Source organism: Thermobia domestica, chromosome 5, assembly GCF_964235325.1.
Source record: "Thermobia domestica chromosome 5, izTheDome1.hap1.1, whole genome shotgun sequence".
In the NCBI taxonomy this organism is placed as follows: Eukaryota; Metazoa; Arthropoda; class Insecta; order Zygentoma; family Lepismatidae; genus Thermobia; species Thermobia domestica.
The window spans coordinates 292,878,718-292,897,105 of NC_137458.1; the positions used below are offsets into that span (position 1 = coordinate 292,878,718).

The 18,388-nt window shown below is 35.3% G+C and overlaps 1 protein-coding gene across 1 annotated transcript in view; it reads left to right on the plus strand.

Annotated features, from left to right (window-relative positions):
- Sec24AB (Protein transport protein Sec24AB) overlaps window positions 1-18,388 on the plus strand; it is a 259,452-nt gene that overhangs the window by 149,264 nt on the left and 91,800 nt on the right. The gene's annotated exons all lie outside the window — the stretch shown is intronic.

The window sequence follows — 18,388 nt, forward strand, 5'->3', positions numbered from 1 at the left end:
AGTTTTTTTTTTTAAAATTTATTTGGCTAAATTGAACAAAACCAAAGTTATTCACCTATCTTTTGTTAATACATTAACGGTATTTTGTTAAGCCCAGAACCAAGTAAATTTCTCAAAAAAATTGCAATGATAAAATTGCATCGTGGAGTGGTGTTTAAGCAATTAACATATAGGCCTGATATAATTTTTTAATAAAGGTTTTTAGGAAAGTAAATTTAACCAGACTAGGGGGCGAAAAAAATTATTGGGCCTAGGGGCGCCAAAATGCTAAATGATCACTTCAAAATTTCCCTTCAAATCGCTTTCACTTACCCGCAAATTATCACGTTAATATTCCTCGAGAAAGGTGCTAAGATACAAGGAAAAGGGCTTAACAAAATATACTGGAAATGCTTTGACATGCATTTAACATAAGCATTCCTTGTTCTTTACTGTTAACTTCTTTTGCATGCATGCTTGCTTTGCTTTTTAATTGTTTTATAGCCCGAGTTCTGTATGCAATTAGTCCGCCGTGAAAACAGTTTTCCTTTCAAGCCAATGAGAAGAGAAGTTCAAGATCCGGAGTAAGTCTTTGGTTAGCCTACTGAGCACACGGTAGCAACAACAGCGCAACCGTGTAATAGTGACCTACTTGAGTAACGAGAAGTGTGCCATCGATTTATTCGTGGCTTGTGTTCATGCTGTACACAGTACGCTGAAATAATACTTGAGGCTTTTTATGCGAATGTCGCCAAGAAAATTTCTCTGTCATCTTTCCATTTTGTGTTATTTTCAGTCTCTTTGAAGATTTTACTTTTATAACTCTCTCTCTCTTTCTCTGTCTTCCCGCTTGTGTCCCTCTTTCTTTGCTTTCGATTGAATATTTCAAATAATTTCATTAAGAACATTGCGACATCTATAAGAAAGTAAACGTAGACACTTTTCATTTCTGATTGCGAGGTTAAGCATTGCAACACGGTGTGTAGGCCTGTAATTAACATTGGTACATTCAAACCAATAGAAATTTTTATTCGTAGGGGTTCACTATGTTTATGTATATCGAACAGGTGTTATTCTACACTGTAATAAATGAGGTGTTGAAACAACACAAAATGACTACCACTTTAGTGTGTTACTTGTGTGTTAATTCAGCAGCAAGCACATCGCCTTCCGAGCATATCATAAATAAATGGTTACTACCTGAGAGAATTTGCATTGGTATTTATCGTTTAATATGAGCAAAGCTTTGCGAAATATATTTGGCACTTATGCCAAGTAATGAATAATAATGTTCTGTTTTCTGTAATCGATCGCAATAATATTGTTGTAAACCAGGTGCGGATCCAGGACGACTTCTAGGGGGGGACGGTGGGTTGTCATAATGCTACTTTTAAGGGCTCCAAACTCTGGGATGGATTTTATTTATATATATAAAACAAGAAAATTTCCTCTTCTGGGGGCACGATCGCCCCCCCCCTGGATTCGCCCCTGTTGTAAACATGTGAATCGTCTGACAACAGTTACATAGGCAACAGATCTGTCATCTTCTGTTCATACGTGCAAAGACACAAGAATAACAAATAAAGAAAATAGATGGAAGCACTGCTATCTGTGTAACTGTTGTCAGATGATTCACATGTTTACAACAATATTATTGTGACCGATTACAGAAAAAACAGAATGTTATTAGTCACTTCTCATAAATGCAAAATATATTTCGCAAAGCTTTACTCATACCAAACAATAAAAAACGATGCAAATACTCACAGCCAATAACAAGGTATTCCTGATATGCTCTGAAGGCGATGTCTTGGTGTTGAATTGACACACAAGTAATACGCTAAAATGGTAGTCATTTTGTGTTGTTTTTAACACCTCAGTTTTTACTGTGTACAGCTATAAAAAAAAAAAGATAAGTGATTTTTAAGTGCTGACATCCATATTTTCACGAAAATAAACAACATTGATAAAAAACAACACGAAGATCGTTTTTTAAAAATCAGAAATCTTTCAGTTTAACGTCCCACGTTTATACCCTTTAGGCTAAGGGAGACGGATCATTAAGTTAAGTGAATGATGATCGAAGAACTGGTGGAATGACACTGTTGAAGAAAACAGGAATACCACAAGGAAACCTACAAACACGGTGTTGTCTACAACAAACTTACTTGGCCGGAGATTGAATCAAGGACCCCACACACCAGAGGTAAGCACTCTTCCACTGAGCTACAATGCCCCATTTTTTTTTTTAAGAAAAGAAATAGTACAGATGGTGAGTACGTTCCAATTTTTAGTCTGTATTAAGTATTTCTCTGCTAAACAAGTATAGTTTTATTTAAAAATTGTACAAATGTATGCCGAGTTATAAAGTTTTAGGAGGGTCTGGACCAGGCCGGTAGCCAGCCCCAAAATTTAGGGGGGCCCGGCTGAAGTTAGGGGGATCCCGATCCAATCATATTATAGTTGATCAGCATATTATAGTTCATTTGCAAGCCTATCGTGAAAAATGTAGGGAGCCCAGGAAAACTTTGAGGGGGCTCCCTAGACCCCCCATAGATACGGGCCTGGACTGGACCCGATGGATCCCTTCCGTGGGTGCGCCCCTGATAGACGCATTGAAAATAACTGAAAGCAGTTTTGGCATGTCATTTCAGTACATTGTTACAGTTGGTAGTGTTAAAAAAATAATTGTTAAAAATAAATCATAACAAAAGAAAGAAATAGCAAGAAAGAAAAAATATCTAAATGGTAAATTACTTGGGTAGAGTGGATCTTCACTTCCAATAACAAGAAAATTGTAACATTTCAAAAGTTACATTTTCGGTTCCAATTACCCACCAAAACGACTTTATATATTTACCCCCTGTCTGTCCGTGTGTCCGTCCGGCCAGGAGACTAGCTGAATCTCAGGAACTTCTTGAGATTAATCACTATTAACTTTGGACAGGATGTAGACAGTCTGTCAGAAGTTAAGAATCGAGGTCATTGAGATAGATAATGTTCAAACCGGAAGTAGTAAATAAAATCAACAATTTTCGGTTTTTATGTCGATCACTATACAGCAGAAACGGTAATAAATAGCGAGAAACGGTTTCCTGCAAATTGGTCAACCGTTACACCAATACAATTCACCTTCATCTTTAACTCTCTACTGAAACCGAGAGCGATAGAAATACAGTACAACTTCCGGTTTCAAGATTGACGAAATATCATGCGATACAAACTGAAATCCATCAGGTCGTACAGACGTAGCACCGCTTGCTTTTCTAAAAGTGTTTTCCGAAGATCAGTAAAAAACAAAAAAAAAAAAAAAAAAAATCATTTATTATAAGGATCATAAGTCAACGCGAAGCACAACCACTAAAAGAAAATGAAACTTTTAACATAACGTTCTACGTTTACGTCTAGTGTTGCGCACGACGAGACAAGACAGAGATTTTGCAAAGGAACAGATATACTTTTCGAGACGAGATAGTCTCAAATCTCATCTCGTGGGCAACATTAGTTATGTCTTTTAGGTTAAAAGAAACGAGTGATTAATGAAAGCAAGTTATTATGGAAGGATTAGTGGAAATGCTAGGAAATGGGAGGACCTCTAGATAACGAGCGGACACTATTTTGTTCACTACAAATTCACATTATCTGGGATCAAATCAAGGACCCAACACACCAGCAGAGAGTGTACTCCAGGCCCGTAGCGAGCCCAAAATTGTAGGGGAGGGGCGATCCAACCATATGATAGTTTATCACCATATTATAGTTCATTTGCAACCCTACCATGAAAAGTTTAGGGGGGCAGCAAACATTTAGGGGGCGGCCCCTAGACCCCCCTGGATACGGGCCTGGTATGCTCTTACACTTTTTCGTTTCTTTTACTATTTCTAACTTCTAGTTTCTCCTTTCTTATCCACGAAGAAATTAAATGTTGACTGAAAGCAGGAAATTCGTGTTATTATTCGGTTTCAAACCTTTTGTGGTCGCGAATTCTGTCGAGGAATGTGAAGCTTAAAATGCATAAAAGCCTGTTGTGCTGTATGGTTGAGAAACATAGTCACTAACTCTCAGGGAAGAACGTAACCTGAAAATATTTCAGAATAAAACCCTGAGACGAATATTCGGACCCAAGAGAAACGGGAATCTGGAATGGTGGAAAGTTCATAACGAGGAACTGCATGATTTGTAGTTACTGTTTACCAAACATTGTTAGGGATCATCAAATCTAGTAGGCATAGGTCATGTAAGCAGAATGGAAGAAAGTAGGAACACTTTCAAAGTTTTGACTGGGAATCCAATCGGAAAACGGTCACTAGGAAGACATAGGCGGAGATGGGGGAGGGGGACAATATTAAGATGGATCTCGCAGAAATAATAATACAAAATAGAAACTGGATCCCGTTGGTTAAGGACAGAAGTCAAAGGAGAGGTTTTGTGGACGCGGCATTAAATCTCTGGGTTCCATAGGTCATAGATTAATTAGTTATTTTCTCTTTCTTACACTTCTCATTGTTACTAGACTCAACAGGGACACAAGTACACAAACATCTAGTTATAAACATCCTTGCTCATGAGATGGACTGGAATACTGACGGCGCCAGATGAAAACTAAGGGGGCGAGGGCTATCTGGTGAGAATATCTCCCCCGACTAACCCCCTAGACGTGTGTTGTAATGTAGGTAAAGTAACATAAAAATATCCTTTTCGATATATAGAAAAGTAATTGACCCTTAAAAGCCTCTGCACCTACCCTTTCCCTTCTCCAAGAATTTAAAGCTGGCCTTATCACTGAGAATCGCACGTGAAAATCCCGTTACGATAGTCAGACTAATGCCTCAGACTATGCTACACCGGTACTGATACACATGGGCCTTAGCAATAGCCAAGGATGTTATAAAATAGAGGATCTGCCCATACGTATCATCATCATATGAACTCAATGAAGCCAAAAAAACAACCGAGCATCGTCTGAGCCGGCACGTCTGATTGGCTACTCTCGTGTCCGCCATGATGGTTGGCTCAAAACATTGCAATCTTAGTGACGCGGAGTGGGCAGAGTAGGTATGGCGAAGCTGTGACGTATGGCTTCACGATTTTGTTGTATGGACAGATCCTCTATTTTATAACATCCTTGGCAATAGCTGTTTCAGACTTCTCTCAGGGGGATTTCAATACACGGGGCGTGAAAAGTAATACTAAGAAAACACTGATAATAATACACACTGAGCTAGATCAAAGATATGGCAGGAAGGAGGAAGGGAGAGAATTTCGTAATCCAGGAAAGAATTTTTCCTCCGGGACTACACTAAAAAATCATCACTGCCCGTTTAACTATTGTAGTTCAATATGTAGACCATTAGATATTTTGGAACCCAAACCAAACTAAACCACTGGGCGTAACGGCCCGATTTGTGGGCCTGAACCGCCCCACGCCATCTGTTAGCGATTGGTGGAACTACGTCCAGCCTAGCGACTAACGCGTGGGTCAGCGTGCCGCGTCGCCCTATCGCTAACCGTCGTATCAGGAGCTTTCTAGACCTAGTAGTCGCCACGTCTTTTATTCACATGACTCCCCAGTTTGCCTCACCACGATCGGTGGACGCCGAAAATTGGGGAAGCACCGGCCGGAAATTGAACCCGGGACCACCGGGGTCAAATGATGTTGAAAGTACTAGCACCAGTGTAATGTTTGATTCATCCACTGAAACAGAAGAGAGAATTCGTTAGAAAGAATTAATACCTTTTAGTGTGAAGTTCAATTCATGATAATTACGAAAGGAATGTAGTTGAATAAAATGAAATCTTTAAGTTTAACGTCCCACGATTATGCCGTCTAAGGGAGACAGATAATTCAGGCAAGTAAATGATGATGGAAGAACTGGATGATGATGATGATGAAAGAATCGGTGGAATGAAAATGTGGGAGGAAAAGTGAGTATACCGAGAAAACTCACAGATACGATGTTGTTCACCACAAACTTACTTAGCCGGGGATAGAACCAAGGATCTCACACACCAGAGGTAAGCGCTCTACCACTGAGCTACCATGTTTCCCGAGTTGAATAAGTCAATCGACATTTTGTAGTCAGACAGGGGTGCCCACAAAGGGGAGCTATGACGCAAACTGCGTCATTGAAATATTTGGGAGGGGGTAAAAATCTATATAAATATGTTTGAGGAGGTGTAAAAATTAATCGAAAAGATTTTTTTTTCATGGAAGAACACCTACGGATAGACAATTGAGGGGGGTGCGTCATTGGCGTGAGGGGGTTGGGCACCACTGAGTTAGAAACAATATTAAGTATAGGTTGAAGCTATCATTTGTTATACTTCCATTCTATAATTAATATTGTTTCCGACTGTACAATATGTTACATCAAAGACAAACATTTTCAACATATCAATCAGATAATAAAATAACTAAACCATTACTTTACATTATTCTTTTTAAATATTGCAAGAAATTTTATTAAACTTTCATAAGGTTCTTGCGACACAATCATATTTTCTATTATTTATTGCATCAAATATTCCATCAGCCTAAAAAGATTAAACATGTACAATGTTGAGTTGTATGCAATTCTGGGATTGCATACATCATTGAGTGCCATATTTTTTTTTTTTTTTTTTTTTTTTGCTAACACTGCTTGAAAAAAAGCAAGTGATTAACACTATACAATAGCACTAATATATTCAGTATCACTTGTGGATTAATTAAACTATCTACTTTCATCACGTTTATCGCCACTGATATGGAATTACCTGATTGGTGGTTGTCACGTAATAAAAATAATCTAATGAAAAGTTACCTACTATTATGTTTACTTCATGAAAAATGTTATCAATGTTTTAACAAAGAGAAACACGGTCTCAGGGTTTAGAATTAATTTTCAAGAGATTAAGATTGTAATATTTATGCATCAAATTTCGTTGCTATTCTTTGGTACATGCAGAGATAAGCAAGAATCTTTCTATTTGTAAGTCTATGGAATTATGTATCCACAATCGAACAATCGAATGATGAAATATTAACATGTAACGGAAATTATGTTTTTAATATTTGAATTGTATAAAACTTAAGCACGTAGAAACAACAACTAACATATTTATAATCAGGAATGAATATGATTAGATTCAAATGTGCAATTCCTTAAAAGAAGAAATAATAAAAGATACGGCTCACTGCACTAAACGTTTTAGCTCCAATTCCTTGAACTAAATTATGCTGTGCTGCAGTTATTAATGAAACAATTTCTTGTGAAATACAGACAAAATTATAAGGAGTTTTCAGAAAATTTCGAGGAAAGAAATCTCATCCCCCAAAATAAACTAGTCCTTGCAATTTTATATATATGAAATATGAACAAAATGGCATGACCAGGTGTCCACATTCTGGAAAGTCAGTGAAAGTCAAGGAAGTAAAAATGTATCAGGGAAAGTCAGGGAAATGACGGATTAGTCAGCGAAAGGCAGGGAAAAATCGTTTTAAGTCCATTGTTCAGTTACTGAATTTATGAAATAGTAAGTGTAATATCGGCCTAATGCTTGTGTTCGTAAATTTACAAATCTTTGGATTAAAGAAAATTGTAAAAACAAACAGAAGTGGAGAGAGAAGACCAACTATGAGGATAGAGACTGGAGTTTCTTTCTTTCTTTCTTATTTTTAAATTATTCAATGGTCAGGGAAATCTGGATCTTTGGTCATGGAAAGTAAGGGAATTTTTGGGCCAAATTGTGTGGACACCCTGATGACTCGTTACTGACAAAATTGTCCAAAAAAGAAACTCTTCCCTAGAATAAACTAACTCTCGTACAATTTTTCAGGGCAAACGAGTTATGCCACATTGTTACGTTATTAATGAAGTATTTGTTTAAGAAATTTGACGAAAATCACCAGTGACATTTTTTTTTTTTTGAGAAATTGTCCGAAAATAGCTCATCCCCAAGAATAACCTATCCATCGTACATTTTCTCATGATAAATGAGTTACGCCATATTGTTATGTTATTAATAAATATTCATTTATCAAGTATAAAAAAATCGCCTGGGTAGTTTTTTGGAGAAAATTGTCCGAATTTTGTTCTATTGTTGTTAATATGAAATACTGTAATTCAGCTTCATATTAAAATTTGATCCTAGTCTGCTTCGACTTCCTCTGATGTACAAAAATTTCGGGTTCTTGAGTGATATGATTTTATTTCATTCAAAGGTTCATTGATTTTTTTTTTTTTTACTTTGAATTATATCATTGGTCCTGTATTACGAGTAGATATCGGATTTTTATGCACTTAAAATTCATTAAATATGCAAGCAACTATGCTGTAATGGCGAAGTGGCGTAACTTGGAAACGTGATTTTGAGTTATGACCACCATCTATCCTCATTTAACCTTCTCTATCAAGTATAAATTTCATACCGGAATTCCTTATATTAACAGAGGTATGAACGTTCTAAAAATGGCGTATTTTGAAATGTAAAGCAAGATATAACGTTGAACGAGACATTTTAAATCGCTCTCCTGTAAAATTATAAAAATCAAGATACGCCACTTCGCCCTTTCACCGACTGTGTTAAAATATGCTCTAACAACGCAATAATAGACAACATTTTGAAACATGCAGCAAAGTTGTGACAAAGCTTTGTAGGTGAAATACAAACTTCAACAGTGAACCTTTCCTTTTAGGAACTTCTCTTTAGAATTTATTTTTATGGCAGTTACAGTTTATATACTCCTAACTTTCTAAAACACATACAAATTATGAAATTAAAATAAACACCGTAAGGTGAGAATACGATTTCTTGTCTTTCTTCAAATTTGTATTTACAATGCATTTACTTTACATGAAATAATATGAGTCTCAATTTTCTACACGTTTCCACTTTAAAAAAATGTTTTTAAAAGATTTATCTCTTCTCGTAATTCGTCTGACAATAAATCATAAAATGCTTCTCTACATAGTTTGGTGTCAATTTGTGACATTTGTAGCCAGAAAATGACCTCTTAATATCAACAGATATTACTGAACATCAACAAAATTTATAGAGGGGAGCAAGTTTAGTATCTATATTTTCTGGCAAGTTGAAATTTAACCCTTGAAGGTATTTTCTCTTGGCTTCAATTATTTTGTAGTCAAGAGTTTCTGACAATAATATCCACCAGTTTCTTTTCACAAAGTGCTCGAATTTAGCAGAAACTAGAAGTCTGCGCGGGCCGGAATTTTTAGCCCGGGCCCGACCCGGCCCGTGAATTTATACTATGAGGTCCGATCCGAGTCCGAAATATGTTTTAGCATTTAGGCCCAAGCCCGGTCCAAGCTCGTGTAATAATCAAATGAGCCTGAAATATGCCCGAATTACATAAACTTAATAATTAATACAAAATTGTATTTTTATTTACACCAATTTGAGGTTTGATTTTGCAGTTGTGATTTAAAAGTTCTTCAGAAAGAACAGTCCCATAAATATCGTTTTACAGTATATTTACAAAGGTAGAACCGAAAAGCCCTGAGAAATATGGTTGTATATTTAAAACTTTACGGGCCGAGCCCGAAGTGATATATGCTTTGTAGGCCCGAGTTGAGCCCGCGAGCCGTTTTGTGCTTAAGCCCGTGGGCTTGGCCCAAGCCCGTGCAGACCTCTACCAGGAACTGACTAGAGCTTGTGCCGAAGTTCGTCAACTAGAGCTGAACAGTCACTAAGCAGCATTCCTCCCATCTCTTGTTTGTGACTTGATGTCGACACGATATTACAATGGATTTATCATTATTAGATTTCTCTTTACGTCTTGGCAATTGTAAAAGTCTTTGCTCTGCTGATTGGTTGCTAACATTATGGTTGTCCATAAACTGGCCATCCTTCCACTCTCCTATGCATACTTTCCGTATGAAACAATATAGGCGTGCAGGATCTCACATACAAATGGACGTATATAACATATAGCTGAGAAATGTAACATATGTATATATGTGTGATATACGGAAAAATGTTAGATGTCAGACATCTTGCAACAGCATGATGTAACATCTAAGGGCAGTGCGTCTGTAGCATATGGATAATTATGCTCCATACTGATTTCTGTAGTAAGCAAGAGGATTCCGTATATTTGTGCAATATACCGCTGTCCGGAGAAAGGATTTTTCTCAGTGTCAATGTTCTCTTAATTTTAGCAAGATTACCTTGGCCCACCGCCAAATTTTGGGAGCGATGCATAGAACTACCCTTAAAATTTTTAGACATTGCCAAAATTAAAAATTTTGTATGATAGTACCTATTGGAACGGAGTATGTACCTATGTAAGTTTGGTTGATCCAACGGCTTCTCTGCTATTGATAAAAATATTGCCAAAAATTAAAATTTCGAAGGTTTATGACCTATTTTATGATCTTTGATGATGTTTTATTCTAAGATATGGTTAAATCGGCGAGTATAGAGTCCTTTCTTTTTCATAAGACGTAGATACATTGACGCACTCCTATCAAATTGGTCCACTTTAAATTTAGGAATTGTCAAAATGAAACACTTGCTCTCTCTAGGATTTGAATATATATTTCTGTAAATTTGGTTGGCCCAGCTTGTTCCTTTTCATGGGCAAAAAGATACAAAAAAATATAAAGGTACTCAATACGTTCTACCACATGGTAGGTTATTATCCTCTTTGTTAAGGCTTTATTACAACATATGATTATATGGATCAATTTAGGGTAGGGGCTCATTCTCTTGGATAGGGCACTGAAGCGAAGACACTCCTTCAAATTTTGGAGGTACATAGGATCACCTCTTAAATTTGGAAATTGTCAAAAAAATAAAAATTTGTAAATATTTTCTAGAATGTAAATACATATCTCCGTAAATTTGATTGGTTCACCTCGTACCATTTTATGGGTAAAAAATTACCAAACAGGAAATTTGAATTAATCACATAGTCCTTCCATCACACAGTATGAAGCAGGAAATTTGAAATGTTCTGCACCAAAATTTATGACCAGAAGTCCTAGTTCCTTTGAACTCGTTCACTAAAGCTGGCCAAAATTCAAATTTGGGGGGAATTAATTTATCTTTTACGATAAGATCTTATAGTATTATATGGTGTCTTATGAATGGGTATGCGGGTTAATTTTCTTTCATAAGACGTGTTACTACAGGGCATCCCTTAAATTTGGTAGGAAGTACATTTACCTAACTTTAAATTTGAAGTTGAAATTAAAATCTCAAAACAAAAAATTTCAAATTAAAACTCAATGAGTGGAAATTTTTCAAAAAATTTTAAACTAAAAATTTGTAAAAAATATTTTAAAAGAAATATTTAAAACTAAAAAGTTTCAAATGTTTAGTGGATGCAAATTTTTCTAATGAAAAATTAAAACAACATTTTTAGTCAGTTCAAAATTTTTGAAATGAAAATGTTGAGAAAAAATCCAATCAAAACTTTTCAAAAAAAAAACTTTTCAATCAAAATTATCAAACGAAAATTTCAAATATTTTTTTAAAGAAATTGTAAAGCACTTTTTCTAATAAGATTTTTGAAAATAAAGTTTCAAATTTTTAATGAGTAAAATTTTTCAAACTAGTTTCAAATTAAAAACCTTCAAACAAAAATTTTTAAAAAATTCTTTTAAACTAAACATTTTGAAATGAAACTATCAAATAAATTTTAAAACATTTTTCAAATAAAATTTTTCAAAATAAAGTTTCTAATTTTCAGAGTGCAAAATTTTTAAAACTAAAAATTTCTCATCTTTTTCAAATATAAAAATATTAAAACAAAAATTTTTCAATAAAATTTTTTAAACTATTTTTTCAGTGAGTGTAAAACATTTCTAACTAAAAAAAGTTAGTGAGCGCAAAAAAATTCAAATATTTTTAAATTAGAAATTTCTCCCTCTTAAATCTGGGAATTGTCAAGAAATAAATATTAGTAATTGTTCTCTATGACTTTGGTATATATTTTTTGTAAATTCGATGGCTGAACCTGTGTCCTTTCATGGGTAAAAGTTGCCACATAATTTCCTTGTACGGTACGTGTCCAAGCCAAGAAAATGCGGATCTTTATCTGAGGCGTATAGTTTCTAAATCCGCCATCTCCTTCATAAACGGTTTCGAGAAAAACAGGAAAAACTGATAACTCAGAGATTATGTGAGATAAAATTTTCTTTTTAGAAATACTTTACTGCTTTCTGGACATTCATTATAACTACCAATTGACAAAAATCTCTCTCATCCCATTTCTCGGTTATTGCAGAAAGCAGTTTGGAGATGGCGGATTTTGAAAACAACTTTTGGAGATGGAGGACTTTGAAACAAACGTACTTAAGTTTTTTGGGGTTTATTTGCTTCCAAGTCATTACTATTATAATTTCTGATAACTATTTCAGAACAGAACAGTAGATGGAGATAAACTGAATCTAAACAACGATATTAACTTGTTGGGTAACATTATAATGTGCACAAACAAGGAAAAAAATGAAGCTATAATCATAGTACGTTAGCTACATTTACGGGTCAAGTTCAGAAGTTCCCAGCTCGTTTAGAAATATCGTCTCCTAACATAACATAAGCTAACTTAACCTCACCTCACTAACCTAATCTAACCCATTGGGACCTAACCTAACCTAACATAGACTGACATAACAGGATGAGAATTTCGGAATAAATGCCACCTTTACCAACAAGAAAAGGATTGAAAGTGATCTTTACACTGTTTTCAGATATAGTTCTCATCAGAATCATGTTCCAAACACTGGCATTCAGCCTAATCCTCATCTACACTTTCTTCTGTTGACGCAGTCAGTCTCTTTTCAGCATCAACATAAATGGCTAAGTTTGAATTAGCACGCCAATTTTCCCCAAAGTGTTTCGTTAGGAGTTGAACATCTTGCAACTTTTTTTCATTAACGTCGGTCTTCAATTCATAGCATAGAATAGAATAGAATCGAGATGATGGGGTTTACATCTGGGTGGAGATGGCGGCTTTTGAAGAATACCCTGAACTTTAAAGCAGTAATTGAGGGTGGAGGTGGCGACATTTCAAACAACTCTTTACACCATCATGTAGGGCATGGAAAGGAATACCAGTAAATCTACTTACCTCATTTTTTTTGAAAATTGGAGATGGCGGATTTAGAAACTATACGCCTCATCTCCGCATTGTTCAGGGATCATTTCAGATAAGCAGTATCCTTTACTTTTATATATAATGAAACACTAGATTCACTTATTTAAGCATTCTGAAACCTATTCTGATCACATTTTCCTGTATTTATACCTTCTCATTTTTAGTTTTCCAGAGATTTATCTAGGTCTAGACTTTGGGAAAATGAAGTTAGGCGCGACTTAAATGTAGGAAGGAATACGAAAAGCCTGCTTTCACTAAGTTCACCGACTAAATGTACAATTCCGTAGTAAATTTACTGTACAGATTATAGTAATTTAGAATCTAGCATTACGTTTAACTAAATATCCATCTAGAACGCCACCTACTTAGTTATTTTAATTTCTTTCTTTCTTCTTCTGTTTCGAAAGGAGTTTTCTTTACATTTAATATATAGGTACATGTAAAGAAAAATATTACTTTTGCAACGCATAATCACCCTCTTTACTTTCGAATTTTCGAGAGGAAAACTTACGTTTTCATGACTTAACAACTAACTCTCTCTGCGTTACAAGTTGTAGCCAACAATTGATCCTTTGAAACATTTATTAGTTTCTGAATCGATAATTTTTTACCTGTTGCCAGTAACATAGTCTCACTCTATCTTGACGTATGTTTTCTTATCCTGTTGAATGGTTGACATAGATTCTTGTATGATATACATGGTTGCATAACGTGAAAAATATACTTTTTCTTTGTATTTTCACGATTATATGCTTAACTTACGTAATTATCCTAAGATTTCTTCAGTTATCATAGACCTAATAACCGGGAAGATATAAAATTGTTAGAACATTAGTCGTTTAATGTGCATAGTTTTTATACAAAGTCCAAAAAAGTATTATACAATGATAGTGGTATTCATTATTAGTAGTTCATGGTTATTCTTTCTTGAACTTGGCCAATATAGTGAAAGCAATTATTACAATCAACATTTTAATTTCTTTAACATATTTGAAATTCCTTTTACACAAAAGTAGTTTACACTCCAGTCTCTCAGCTAGGGTAGCACCTAAATATTTGATTTCTTGTAACGTGTTATATGTTGTTAACTATTAAAGATTACAAGAATGGGCTGCCATTCCCCAAGAAACCTTCCAGCACCTGATTGAAAGTATGCTTGCGAGAGTGGAAGCTGTGATCAAGGCTAAGGGTAGGCCAACACCATATTGAATTCCAGCAGTACCGATGGAGGGCGCCGCGAACCTGTAAGTCATTTTCAGCCAGGTATCCGGATACTTTTGATCACATAGTGTATTTAGTAGTCTGCCTTTTTAATACCGAAAACGATGTTCCCCTCCGTATAGTTGCTTCGTGCAAAGTTTCACCTTTCTGCTTTTGGTTTCTCCGTTATTACGGATGTTCCAGATAAATTGTCCATCCTATATATATTAAATTGTGATTTGAATGGAAAAGTTAGTTTACAACGAGAGACATATACACAAAATATTTGACACACGTATTGCTCCCAGGATTCGAACCCATAAGTACTGGAAAATCGATCCTCGTAGTACTGAGTTAAGATCTAGTCTGATCTGTTACACAACCTAATGCCCTTTCTACTGGTTTAGTGGCTATCGCGTGTGCCTTTGGCTATCATGGTCCTTGGTTTGATTGCAATGGTGAATTTAGGAGATAAAATCTAGGAGGCCAGCCAGAAACCTAGACTATGATAAGCGTATCATGATTTTAGTATAAACTTTCAAAAATATATAAATAATAAGTTAAATTAGTTTTTTTTTTTTTAAACTGGGAAGCTAGGTTCCCCTGTTCCGGGCTAGGTCCGCCACTGTTTGATTGTCGGTGAGAAAGCATGGAATTGTGGTGGTTTACATTTCTCCTTAAATTGTAGACCATGTCTCATACAGTTTTGGTGCTGAAAAGGTGCTTACAATAACACTTCTTTTAACAAACAACCAATCTACAATCTGTCCATCTTACATGAAATTTACAAATAAAAAGTCGCATGCCATTTCGAGAGATACCATTCGTTTATAAACATTCAAACAAAATAACAGTTTGGTCATTTTGTAGATATTCTGTATGTAACAAAATTATGAAAACTTTATAGATTACATTAATTTATGGCATTGCTTCTTGTAATGGTTCTGACAGAAATGAAAAAAAGAAAAGGGGGAGAGGAAAACAAGCAATGGTTCTGACAGAAAGGAAAAAAGACAATTCTTTTTAGGCAAATCAAGTACAAAGATTTCTCCTTCTTTCTTCTGGAAATTATATTGATCCTTCCCTGTCCTTCGCGACCTGAATAAGAAGTGACCTTTGTTGATTTCGAAGCACAAGAATTTTATCATGTTTGAGAATAGCGGAACCTTTAGTTTACATATGAATATGTAAATGTTTGTTTATACACAGTACAGTAAATAACCGTTTCTTTTTTCATTATGCATTTTTATTTTGGGCGAAGTTTCCTTTCCTTCTGTTTTATTTTTTTTATCACAATACAGTGCTTTACACCGAATTTTCCTTTCTTAATATATCAGTATTATTACAAATGGTTATCGTCCATGACTTTTAGACTTGCAAACTATGCTACACATGTATGGGAGGTCTTATCAAGGATGTTATAGAATAGAGGATCTGCCCATACGTATCTTCATCATATGAACTCAATGAAGCCAAAAAACAAAAGAGCATCGTGTAAGCCGGCACGTCTGATTGGCTACTCTCCTTTCCGCCATGATTGTTGGCTCGAGACATTGCGATCTTAGTGGCGCGGAGTGGGCAGAGTAGGTGTGGCGAAGCTGTGACGTATGGCTTCACGATTTTGTTGTATGGGCAGATCCTCTATTTTATAACATCCTTGGGTCTTATACAGGATGTTTCAAAACAAAACCGACGTTTGTGAGGTGATTCCTGACACCAAATTAAGACAAAAAGTATCGACCAACATGGGTGCACAAATGCTTCCCTTCGGAGTTATAGGCTGCCGAAAACATGAAAAAATGAAATTTAAAGAACTATAGCTTCAAAACTATGGGACCTACCATAGTCGGGTCAAGACTTTCCTTAGGAACTAGTATGTGCCGTATCCAAATATTCAAGTTTCAGAATCTTGCGATACTTCCGCAACAATTTTTATAGACGTAGTTGATGAGTACTTCAAATTATACGCCCGTGGAAAAACTCCCTCTATAAAAATTGTTGCGTGAGTACTTTAGGATTCTGAAACATGTATTTTTGGATAGCTCACATATTAGTTCCTAAGTGAAGTATTGACCCGAATACGGTAGGTCCCATAGTTTTGGAGGTATGGACCTTTAAAGTTCATTTTTTCATGTCTTCAACAGCCTATAACTTCGAAAGAAAGTATTTGTGCACCCAGGTTGGTCAACTTTTTGTGTTATCTTGGTGTCAGGAATCACCTCCCAAACGTTGACGGTGTTGTTTTGAAACACCCTGTGTATAGAACAGCTATATCCATACATCTGTTTCTTGACAGGTATCAGAGCAAAAGCGGAAAGAGAGAGCGAGAAGCAGTTTCTTTTAATCGATTCAATGTTCCAAGAATACATTCCGTCTCCTTGTTTAGCCCTTTACACAAACCGGAAGGGGTACGGTTAGACCAAGGGAGCACGTACGGAGGGTCCACCGGATATGGATCCTCCCAAAACTTCGTAACTCAACGTATATTTATACACTTTTAGAAAAATAAAACTTGTTCATTAGAGAAATAGTTAAAATCGCATAAGAATTTGACCTCCCACTTCATCTGTCATCTTTCTTTTCTTATAAAATCTATATAGTTCTATTATTCTTTCTCAGAATATAGGTGGCAGCACTTAACAATTACTTATCTTTTTTACGGATGTAGAATAATATCGGTTTAATATTGCATAGATGTAATGTCTTGTAGTATTGACCCTCACAAAAAAAGGGACCCCCAAAAAAGATCTGGACTCTTCCCAATAAAGTCAGCTAACTTTCAGAATTCAACTTATAAGTTCATGCGTTGACAAATATGATTTTCAAATATGATTAAAAAAAATAATAAATTCATAGCTATACATCCTTACAATTTCACCACAAATACAAAAAGTTCATTACCTCAGCTCAAGTCAAAAATCAAAACCACTTAGCTTTCCAAAGTCGTAATAGTTGCAACAAGAAATATATATATTTAAAAAAATCATATCAAAGCTAATTAATCTACTTATACTCTACATCAATAACTGAAGGTGTGTACCTGTTTTATATTTGTCAGTGCCTAGTCATAAATCAGCGTTTAAAATGTTTTAATGAACACAACTAAACGTAAAAATTACACTCATTAAAAACATTCCCTCAAACTCCCATTCTTTCATTTCAACAACAACAACAATAATAATAACAACAAAGTTCATAAATATTGGTGTACAAATTATCAATGTATGTATTTCTTTTTTAAAAAAAGTTAGTGGTTGTTATAAATACAATACCTCTCCCGTACGTCCCGTTCTATGTAAATCATAAATAACACATAGCATAACCACATTATTCATAAAAGAAATATCTTATAGCCCAGCCCCTATAACTCTCAATTCCTTTATTTCCGTTGCAACCCTTTCCTAAAAGAGGGCGTATCCCTCTGCAGGACATCTAGCCCAAGGGATAGCAATAAAAAAATATCTCGAACGGGTTAAAACATCAAACTGCTTAAACGACATTATGATCATTATACCTAATTATTTGTTGGAAACCATCTATTAATTAGATTTTACACTTAAGCATTTTTTTTTAAATAAAGCTTTTTTAAAGTACAATTTTCAGTCCCTTGTATCTTTGTTCTTGATATTTTGGTATCTTGTATCTTGGTCAATGTATCCAGCGCTAAGATACTTTCTATGTTCATTACGAAATCTTTATCACCTGCGTTATTTCTGTTGTGCAGACCTTCAAATTTTGCTGCTTGTCAATGTTTGTGATAATGTAGTGTTCTTAAAGGTGTAAGACAACAATAAATGTGTATTGAAGCCATTGGTTAGCTGTAATCTTATAGGTATAGGCCTATATGCAGTCGTATACCTGGAAGGTACCCTATCATACGGTAGTGGTTCTCAACCGGTGTGTCTTGATACATTGGTGTGTCGCAGAGTCTCATAGAATTTAAAAATCACGAAGCATTTAATATTCACTTAAAATAAACTTTCAGGTAGACTGTACCAGTACCAGCCAATGTCCCTACCGGCAGCAATAGTGTTCAGTGAGTCACTATTTCATACAAGCGTATAGTCTTATACTACTATAATCAATAATAATAATAATAATAAT